The sequence below is a fragment of the Neoarius graeffei genome, chromosome 8 (genome assembly GCF_027579695.1).
Source record: "Neoarius graeffei isolate fNeoGra1 chromosome 8, fNeoGra1.pri, whole genome shotgun sequence".
NCBI classification, from domain to species: Eukaryota; Metazoa; Chordata; class Actinopteri; order Siluriformes; family Ariidae; genus Neoarius; species Neoarius graeffei.
In genome coordinates, this window is record NC_083576.1 from 41,683,578 (window position 1) to 41,692,871 (window position 9,294).

Below are 9,294 nucleotides of genomic sequence, written 5' to 3' on the forward strand. Positions count from 1 at the left end.
TCTATTCAGTGGCATGGCTAATTTATTTATGTCCATTTCAAGAGCTTCTTTGGCCAGGCATTCTTCAACTTCATTACCCTCTACATGCTACATGAGATATTGGAACTTTTTTCTGGGAGGATGTGCTCTAAATGGGGGGTGGGGGCATGGGGTTTAGACTACTTCACCCATTGCGCCATTATGACTTCTTTTGTGGTGCCCACCCTGAAGAGAACTGCTCAACACAGCAATGATGATTAGACTGAGCTATTATTTACCATGAATTAAGGCTTTAATTTCAAATATCAAATGATGAGAAATATAAAGCCTTTCTCTTTCAAAAAGAGACAGTTTCTGACACCAACTTGCTCTTGACAGCTGACCTACAGCAGAGGTGGAAAATGTTTTGGATCCTTTACTTAAGTACAACCCCAAATCAGAAAACGTTGGGACAGTATGGAAAATGCAAATTAACAAATTAAAGCAGTGATAAATTTACTTTGACTTTATATTTGCAGACAGTATGAACCCAAGATATTTCATATTTTGTTTGGTCAACTTAATTTGATTTGTTAATATATATCCATTCCTGCATTCCACTGTGTTGGATCACCATGTTGCTATCGTGTAGTGGCTTAAAGTGCACATCTTGGGTATATTTAGGAGCAAGATCAATGTAATTCTCTTATTTTATATGAAACTTTGGTCAAATATCTGTCACATTTTGCATTTTGTGCAAATTTTTTACCTTGCGTAATACCAGAAAAATTCAGTTGAAATCAAGCCATTTGAGGCGAATTCATCTGCCTCTGAAAAAACTTGGCATTTGGATTTCCCGGCAAACATTGATTTTCTTGACGTCACGTGCAGGACGCCTCCTTCTGAATCCCATGTCAGCGTTGTTTTGTTTATGAGAATATGACCTGGTGGTTTTCTGAAAATTTCTTCAACGTTATCAAGTAATTATTAAAATGGTTAACAGATGTATCATAAGAGGGTGTAGCAACACCAATCATGATGGAATTAATACTCATCATTTTCCAAAAGACCGGACAATGAGAGAGAAGTGGGAGTGCTTCGTGCGAGACACCCAGAAAAAGCCGAGGATCAAGCAGAGCCGAGAAAAAGACCAAGAAAATTGGCAATTCACAAGTCGACTGTTGCCAGGGTAAGAAATAAGAGAGACTATACTCTAAATTAGGTGTTCCTGTTTTTGTGTGGTACACGGATAATGTTATTTATTGACACACAAAAGTAAACAACACGAAAGTGCTGGGCGATAATACACTTACTTCACATGTATCAAGGGATATGCGTGTCAGGGCTTGAGACCTTGGGACCTGTCAAACACATTAAATGTATATACAACCCTGCTTAGCTGATTCCATGTGTGTAGATTATGAAATCTTTCTCCTACAGTAGCCAGTACTCTTCTAAATGAAGGAATACATAAATACATAATAGTAATTAGAAAAAATATGATTTATGTAACAATAGATAGATGAGCATTGATACATGATTCCATGGGTTTAGAAGCTCAGGCGACAATTCCATATTTCAATGCAAAATCGCTAGCTGCGAAACTTGGTTTACACAGACTGTGCACTGAATCCATGCAAGCTCTCTCAGCCTGCTGGCGGATCCACACGTGATGTCACGAATCTGGCTCCAGACTCCCTTGGGATTTTTCTAGACGCTTTTTGTTATTTTACTTTTTTCTGCTGTAGACAGATGGCCTTGTGCAAAATTACCTTTCTGGATGAGTGTGTAAAGGGACACACTTTCATATAAAAAAATAAATTGGTCCAGGATATGCACTTTAAGTACCCCAAAGACCCTGAAGGCGAAGCCAGCCAAGATTCAGTCATGCTGGACCTGCAGAAGGGTAGAAGGAAAACAAAGCATGATCCAAACGAGGATGGAAGTCTTACTGCTGGATTCATGCTTCCCTATTTCAATGAAGAATCCTAAAAAGAGAAATCATACTGGCTCGGTTGCTGCCCAGGATAAAAAGGACTGCAATCCTATTGCAGAGAACCCAGTAGGACCGACAAGTGAGCAAGGTTCCACCGACTCAATAAGACTCAGAACTGAAATTAAGATAATTAATCAAATTTCGTATTGTTTATAAAATACTACTATTGACCTTTAAAGCACTGAATGGTCTCGCGCCACAGTACCTGAGCGAACTTCTGGTCCTTTATGACCCACCACGTCTACTTAGATCAAAAGGTGCAGGCTATCTGCTCGTACCTCATATAGAGAAGGCTACATCAGGGGGCAGACCATTTTCTTACAAAGCACCACAGTTGGCTTGCTAACTTTGGGACTGCGGTTGTCATGAACAGTTTTGCACTCAAGTTTCCATTAATGAAGAGTTATAACATCAACGAAACTGACTTCATGTTAAAACTGTTAATGTTAGTTATGTTGTCTGTTGTCCAGGTGAGGATGGGTTCCCTTTTGGGTCTGGTTCCTCTTGAGGTTTCTTCCTCGTGTCGTCAGGGGGAGTTTTACCTTGCCACCATTGCCACGGGCTTGCTCACTGGGGATAGATTAGGGATAAAATTGGCTCATGTCTTGGATCATTCAGATTCTGTAAAGCTGTTTTGGGACAATGTCTATTGTTAAAAGCGCTATGCAAACAAACTTGACTTGACTTAGTGTACAGATGGTTCTCCAGGAGCCAGCCGAGCACCACCTTGACGTGTTTTACGTGGCTCTGTTCATCAGGGGAGTAGATGAGAATGTCATCTAAAAGGCCGATGGTGTATCGGCCGAGCATGTCCTTGAGCATGTCATTGACAAGACACTGAAAACCACAGGGTGTACAAGATAGCTCATATGGCATTACACAATATTCAAAGTGACCCATGGTAGTGCTGAATGCTGTTTTCAACTAGTCCCCTGCTCAGATCCATACCAGGTTGTAGGCACTTCTGAGGTCAAATTTCCTGAAGATCTGCACCAAGTGCAGCTGTTCCAGGGCAGATCATCATTATAGATTTGCGCCTGGCACAAGATTGGCCTTGGAGCAGGGAAATCTGATCTCCAACAATATCATTAATTCCTGATTGACCATCATTGTCTTTAGGGCCTACTTTTTATCAACCCCAAGCAATTTTCCCACCTTCTTCCAACTCCTTCTCTTGTTGAACAGTACAACTTTCTGTATTGCATCATTTGGCATTTGGCACATGTGTGTCATGTATTTGAGGTGTTGGACATGACAGAAATCCTCAATTGATTGTGATTGGGTTATTTGATGAAGCTTAGCATTTGATATTTTGAAGGCCCAGTCCAACTCACCATCCTCTAGGGATGAAGGGTCAATACCCTTTTAATGTTGGATTATGGGAGGTATATTTTTCCTTGCATAGCCCCCAGATATAATTTTTCTTAAGAACCCATTATGTACAACATTGATCCTCTGGAGGTCAGCATTTGATAGCTTCCATGTCTGAACACTATACAATAAGTGAGAACACACATACACACACAGTCAATATTTTCATGTGAATACTCAGCTGGATTTCACAATCAGTAAGTACATGTTTCAGCTCATTCCACTTTGCATACGCTGATGCAATCCTGTGATGTAGAAGCATTGATGACTTCCCAGTGTTGCTAATTAGATGGCCAAAATAGCGAAATTGCCTCATTTTTTATTTCTACATCACTGACAGTCAACTGGCTTTCCTGAGCTTTGATATTTTCTTCTACATTAAATGCCATTGTCTCTGTCTTTTTATAAGACACCTGAAAACCGAATCTTGAGAAAGTGTTGTCGTAAATCTCTAAGAATTTCTTCAATTCATCTAAGTTTTCAAAAAACACTACAATGTCATCAGCATACATGAGCTCCGTTATTCTGGTCATGCCATATGCTGTCCTGGTGTGAAGTTCACAGGGAGAAGCTTTATTCAGTATTACAAACTCAATATGTGCTACTGTCTGAGACAAGTGGTTGATGATCTCATGACTGGCACACCGCATGACAAAATTCATGTACACATTAAACATGTTAGGGCTCTCAAGTGGTCCTTGATTACAGCCTACATAAGTGTTGAAGTAGTGACCAGGCCTTTGTGCCAAGGTACAGGGCTTTAAGAATGGAAATCAGCTTGGGGCACTGGAAATGAATTTCTAGGACATGAAAGAGCACATCACGTAGGATCCAATCATACACAGCTTTGAGGTCAATAAAAAACAAAGAGTGGGTGCTGTTTTTTCTCTATTCTGTGCCGTACAATACAGATTGCATCATTAGTGGATTGATTACTTCTAAAACCAAACTGTGTGGGCATTATAATAATTTTGTAAACTGGCCTTATTCTTTGAATTATAACCATAGATATTAACTTGGACAGCATTGCTATGATAGAGAGATCGCAGTAGTTCTCTGCTTGAGGTCTCAGTCCCTTCTTGTGGAGACCTGTGATTGAGGAAAGTAGCCACATACTGGGGACCCTAATACATTCCCAAATTATTCCCATCAGTAACACCAGTTACAGGAAGAGTTGTTTTGAATAGGAGTACTTCAGTTGCTTGCTGAAAATCCTGTCAGTTCCCTGGCACCTTCCATTTTTGAACTTTGACATGCATTCATCTAACTCTGAAGCCTCAGGAGGACTCTCAATAGGATATTGATCTCTAGGGGGATAATATGCAGGAAACTATCAGGATCCAGCATCTCTGGTTGCATGTTGAATTTTCTCTCACCCAAGTGCTGTGCAAAATATTCTTCTAGTCTCTTAGGTTGTATAATCTGTTGTCTCAGCTTTAGAAGTGTGGAGTAGTTCTAATATATATACACCTTAATCCCGACGCGGGCAATAAACAAAAAAAGAGTCAAAGAGTCCCTCTGAGCTCATGGCGCTTCATCCTGCGTTCCAAGTTCTTTTGCCTCCTTAACATTTCAACCTTCTTGCAGATTTCAGAAATAAGGTGACGCCAACCGCGGTGGTCCTGGATAATGTCTTTCCATGACTCGAGAGCCCCCCCCATTTCAGAACATCCTTTAGGGTGTCTTTATATCTAAGAAGAGGGTGCCCAACTTTTCTTACTCCTTCATTTAACACTCCATACAGGAGAATCTTTGCAGGGCGGTCATCTGGCATGCGTGCAATGTGCCCCAGCCACCGCAGTCTGTTTCTGATCAGTGTAATCTCAATATCTGTGGCGTTGGCTCGATCTAGTACTTCGTCATTCGTGACAAAGTCATTCCACCGGATCTTGAGAACTGATCTCAGGTGCCGCTGCTGGATTGTTCTGAGAAGCCTGATGTGATGACGGTACAGAGTCCACGTCTCACTTCCATACAACATAAGGGGGGTGATGCACTGGTTGTATACTTTGAGTTTTGTCTCAACTGTCAGACCTCTGCAGTCAAAGACCCTGTCCCTCAGCCTACCCATCGCACATGACGCGGCCTGAATCCGTGATGCTATCTCATCATCAAGTTTGCAATCCTTGGTCACAAAACTTCCTAGGTATTTAAAACGGTCCACCCTCTTCAGCTTTTGTCCATCGATAAAGAATTCCAGTTGTTCCCCGACACTCATGGTTTCTGTTTTCTTGATGTTAATTCTGAGACCCATCCTCAATGACAGTGTGTTGTAGGCTGATAATAGACACTGAAGCGCTGGACCCTCATTGGCGAATATGGCAATATCATCGGCATACTGAGCTTCTTGTACAACCCCGATTCCAAAAAAGTTGGGACAAAGTACAAATTGTAAATAAAAACGGAATGCAATGATGTGGAAGTTTCAAAATTCCATATTTTATTCAGAATAGAACATAGATGACATATCAAATGTTTAAACTGAGAAAATGTATCATTTAAAGAGAAAAATTAGGTGATTTTAAATTTCATGACAACAACACATCTCAAAAAAGTTGGGACAAGGCCATGTTTACCACTGTAAGACATCCCCTTTTCTCTTTACAACAGTCTGTAAACGTCTGGTGACTGAGGAGACAAGTTGCTCAAGTTTAGGGATAGGAATGTTAACCCATTCTTGTCTAATGTAGGATTCTAGTTGCTCAACTGTCTTAGGTCTTTTTTGTCATATCTTCCATTTTATGATGCGCCAAATGTTTTCTATGGGTGAAAGATCTGGACTGCAGGCTGGCCAGTTCAGTACCCGGACCCTTCTTCTACGCAGCCATGATGCTGTAATTGATGCAGTATGTGGTTTGGCATTGTCATGTTGGAAAATGCAAGGTCTTCCCTGAAAGAGACGTCGTCTGGATGGGATCATATGTTGCTCTAGAACCTGGATATACCTTTCAGCATTGATGGTGTCTTTCCATATGTGTAAGCTGCCCATGCCACACGCACTAATGCAACCCCATACCATCAGAGATGCAGGCTTCTGAACTGAGCGCTGATAACAACTTGGGTCATCCTTCTCCTCTTCAGTCCGAATGACACGGCGTCCCTGATTTCCATAAAGAACTTCAAATTTTGATTCGTCTGACCACAGAACAGTTTTCCACTTTGCCGCAGTCCATTTTAAATGAGCCTTGGCCCAGAGAAGACATCTGCGCTTCTGGATCATGTTTAGATATGGCTTCTTCTTTGAACTATAGAGTTTTAGCTGGCAACGGCGGATGGCACGGTGAATTGTGTTCACAGATAATGTTCTCTGGAAATATTCCTGAACCCATTTTGTGATTTCCAATACAGAAGCATGCCTGTATGTGATGCAGTGCCATCTAAGGGCCCGAAGATCACGGGCACCCAGTATGGTTTTCCGGCCTAGACCATTACACACAGAGATTCTTCCAGATTCTCTGAATGTTTTGATGATATTATGCACTGTAGATGATGATATGTTCAAACTCTTTGCAATTTTACACTGTCAAACTCCTTTCTGATATTGCTCCACTATTTGTCGGCGCAGAATTAGGGGGATTGGTGATCCTCTTCCCATCTTTACTTCTGAGAGCCGCTGCCACTCCAAGATGCTCTTTTTATACCCAGTCATGTTAATGGCCTATTGCCAATTGACCTAATGAGTTGCAATTTGGTCCTCCAGCTGTTCCTTTTTTGTACCTTTAACTTTTCCAGCCTCTTATTGCCCCGTCCCAATTTTTTTGAGATGTGTTGCTGTCATGAAATTTCAAATGAGCCAATATTTGGCATGAAATTTCAAAATGTCTCACTTTCGACATCTGATATGTTGTCTATGTTCTATTGTGAATACAATATCAGTTTTTGAGATTTGTAAATTATTGCATTCCGTTTTTATTTACAATTTGTTCTTTGTCCCAACTTTTTTGGAATCGGGGTTGTATGTATTTGGTTAATGTCTTGGTCTTAGATTTCAAACGCCTGAGGTCGAAGATGTCGCCGTCATACCTAAAACGCACCTTGATGCAGTGACTTGGATCTATATCCTTAAAAGCTAGGTAGAGCATAATGGCTGCATAAATACCAAATAGGGTAGGGGCAAGCTTACACCCTTGTTTGACTCCACTGTTATAGTCGATTGGCTTAGTTAGCTCACCATCAATAAGTAGCCTAGCATGTACCTCAGAGTAAAGCGTCCTGATAACTTGGACAAAATTGGGTGGACATCCGAGCTTTCGCAGGATTTTGAAGAGCAGCTCTCGGTTTACACAATCGAAAGCTTTGGTGAAGTCAATGAAGGCAATGTGCAGGTTTTGCTGCTGTTCTCTGCACTTTTCCATCATCTGGCGTAGGATGAAGATGCCATCAATCGTGCTTCTGCCCTCTCTTTAGCCTGATTGAGATTCGGGATACACTAGCTCTGCTAGGCATTTGAGACGTTGAAGTACAATATCGGCAAATATTTTGCCTACAACACTAAGCAAAGATATTCCGCAGTAGTTGCCACAGTCACTACGGTCACCCTTCTTGAAGAGGATACAGATGATGGCATCAGTTAGGTCTGATGGTAACTTTGCTGATAACCAGAACAGGTTAAAGATGGTAAGTAAAAATTATGCTAGAGTACTTCCACCATAGACTATGACTTCCGGTAGTATACCATCTGGACCGGGACTCTTCTTGAGTTTGGTGTTTGTGATAGATGTCTTTACTTCTTCCATTTTAATTGGGTCATCTCTATCTTCCATAATTGGACGCTGTTCCAACTCATCAAGTGCACTCCAATCAACATGTGTGGGTTGGTTTAAGAGCTCTTCGAAATGCTCGACCCACCTCTCCTTGATGTCCTCTGGAGATGAGAGAAGAACGCCATTCTTTGCTCTCACTGAGTGGAGGTGTTTTGATTTGGGGCCGTACACAGCGTTGATCATTCCATAGAACTCTCTGACATTGTTCTCCCATGCATACATTTCTGCTTCGTCAGCCTTCTGTCAAAACCAGTTGTTTTTAATCCTTCTGATCTCCTCCCTAAGAGCCGTCCTATCACCACTTAACTTCTAGTCCCTGAGCAGACTTTGAATCTTTTCATCATTATCATCAAACCAGTCCTGACTCCTTCGAGTTTCCTTGTTAAAGGTGTGCTTAGTAGCGTTCTGAAGCACCTTTTTCAGATCTTCCCAGCAACCTGCCTGAATCGACAGAAGTTGCTCTTCTAGAAAACTCTCCAGCATACACTTTCTGTCGTCATTCATTGTGCTGTCTACTTTCAGAGGTGGTTTTGTGGTCTTCCCCCTTTTCCTGGCTAGTATTCGACATTTGCATGTGGTCTGTGAAACAATCAGCTTTGGGATTAATCTTTGTGATGCTGATTAACTGTGAGGCTTTCTTATCTGCTAGCACATGGTCTATCTGGTGCCAGTGTTTAGATCGCATATGTTGCCAAGTGTTCTTAAGGTGGTTCTTCAGTTGGAACATAGTACCCATGACTTTGAGCTGGAAACGGGTACAAAATTCGAGCAGCATCAATCCGTTAGAGTTCATTTTCCCTACACCATGCTTTCCGATGACAGAGGGCCAAGACTGCCAATCTTTTCCGACACGAGCGTTAAAGTCGCCGAGAACTATTATACTATCACCTTTAGCTTTCGTTATACATTCCCCGAGCTTTTTGTAAAAACATTCCTTTTCAACTGGTGATCTTTGCATGGTGGGCCCATAGACACTGATTAAGGTGAGGTGATCGTCATTCTCAAGTGGGACCCGAGCGGTCATCAGCCTGTCATTTACAGAAACTGGATTTATATGACCTAATTTATTGGAGATAGCAAAACCAACACCAGATATCCTGTCCTCTCCCCCACTCCAAAAGATGGTATGGCTTCTCTCTCTTATGCTGCCAAAGCCTGGACGCCTGACTTTGCTCAATGCACATATATCTATGCCTGCTTTCTCCA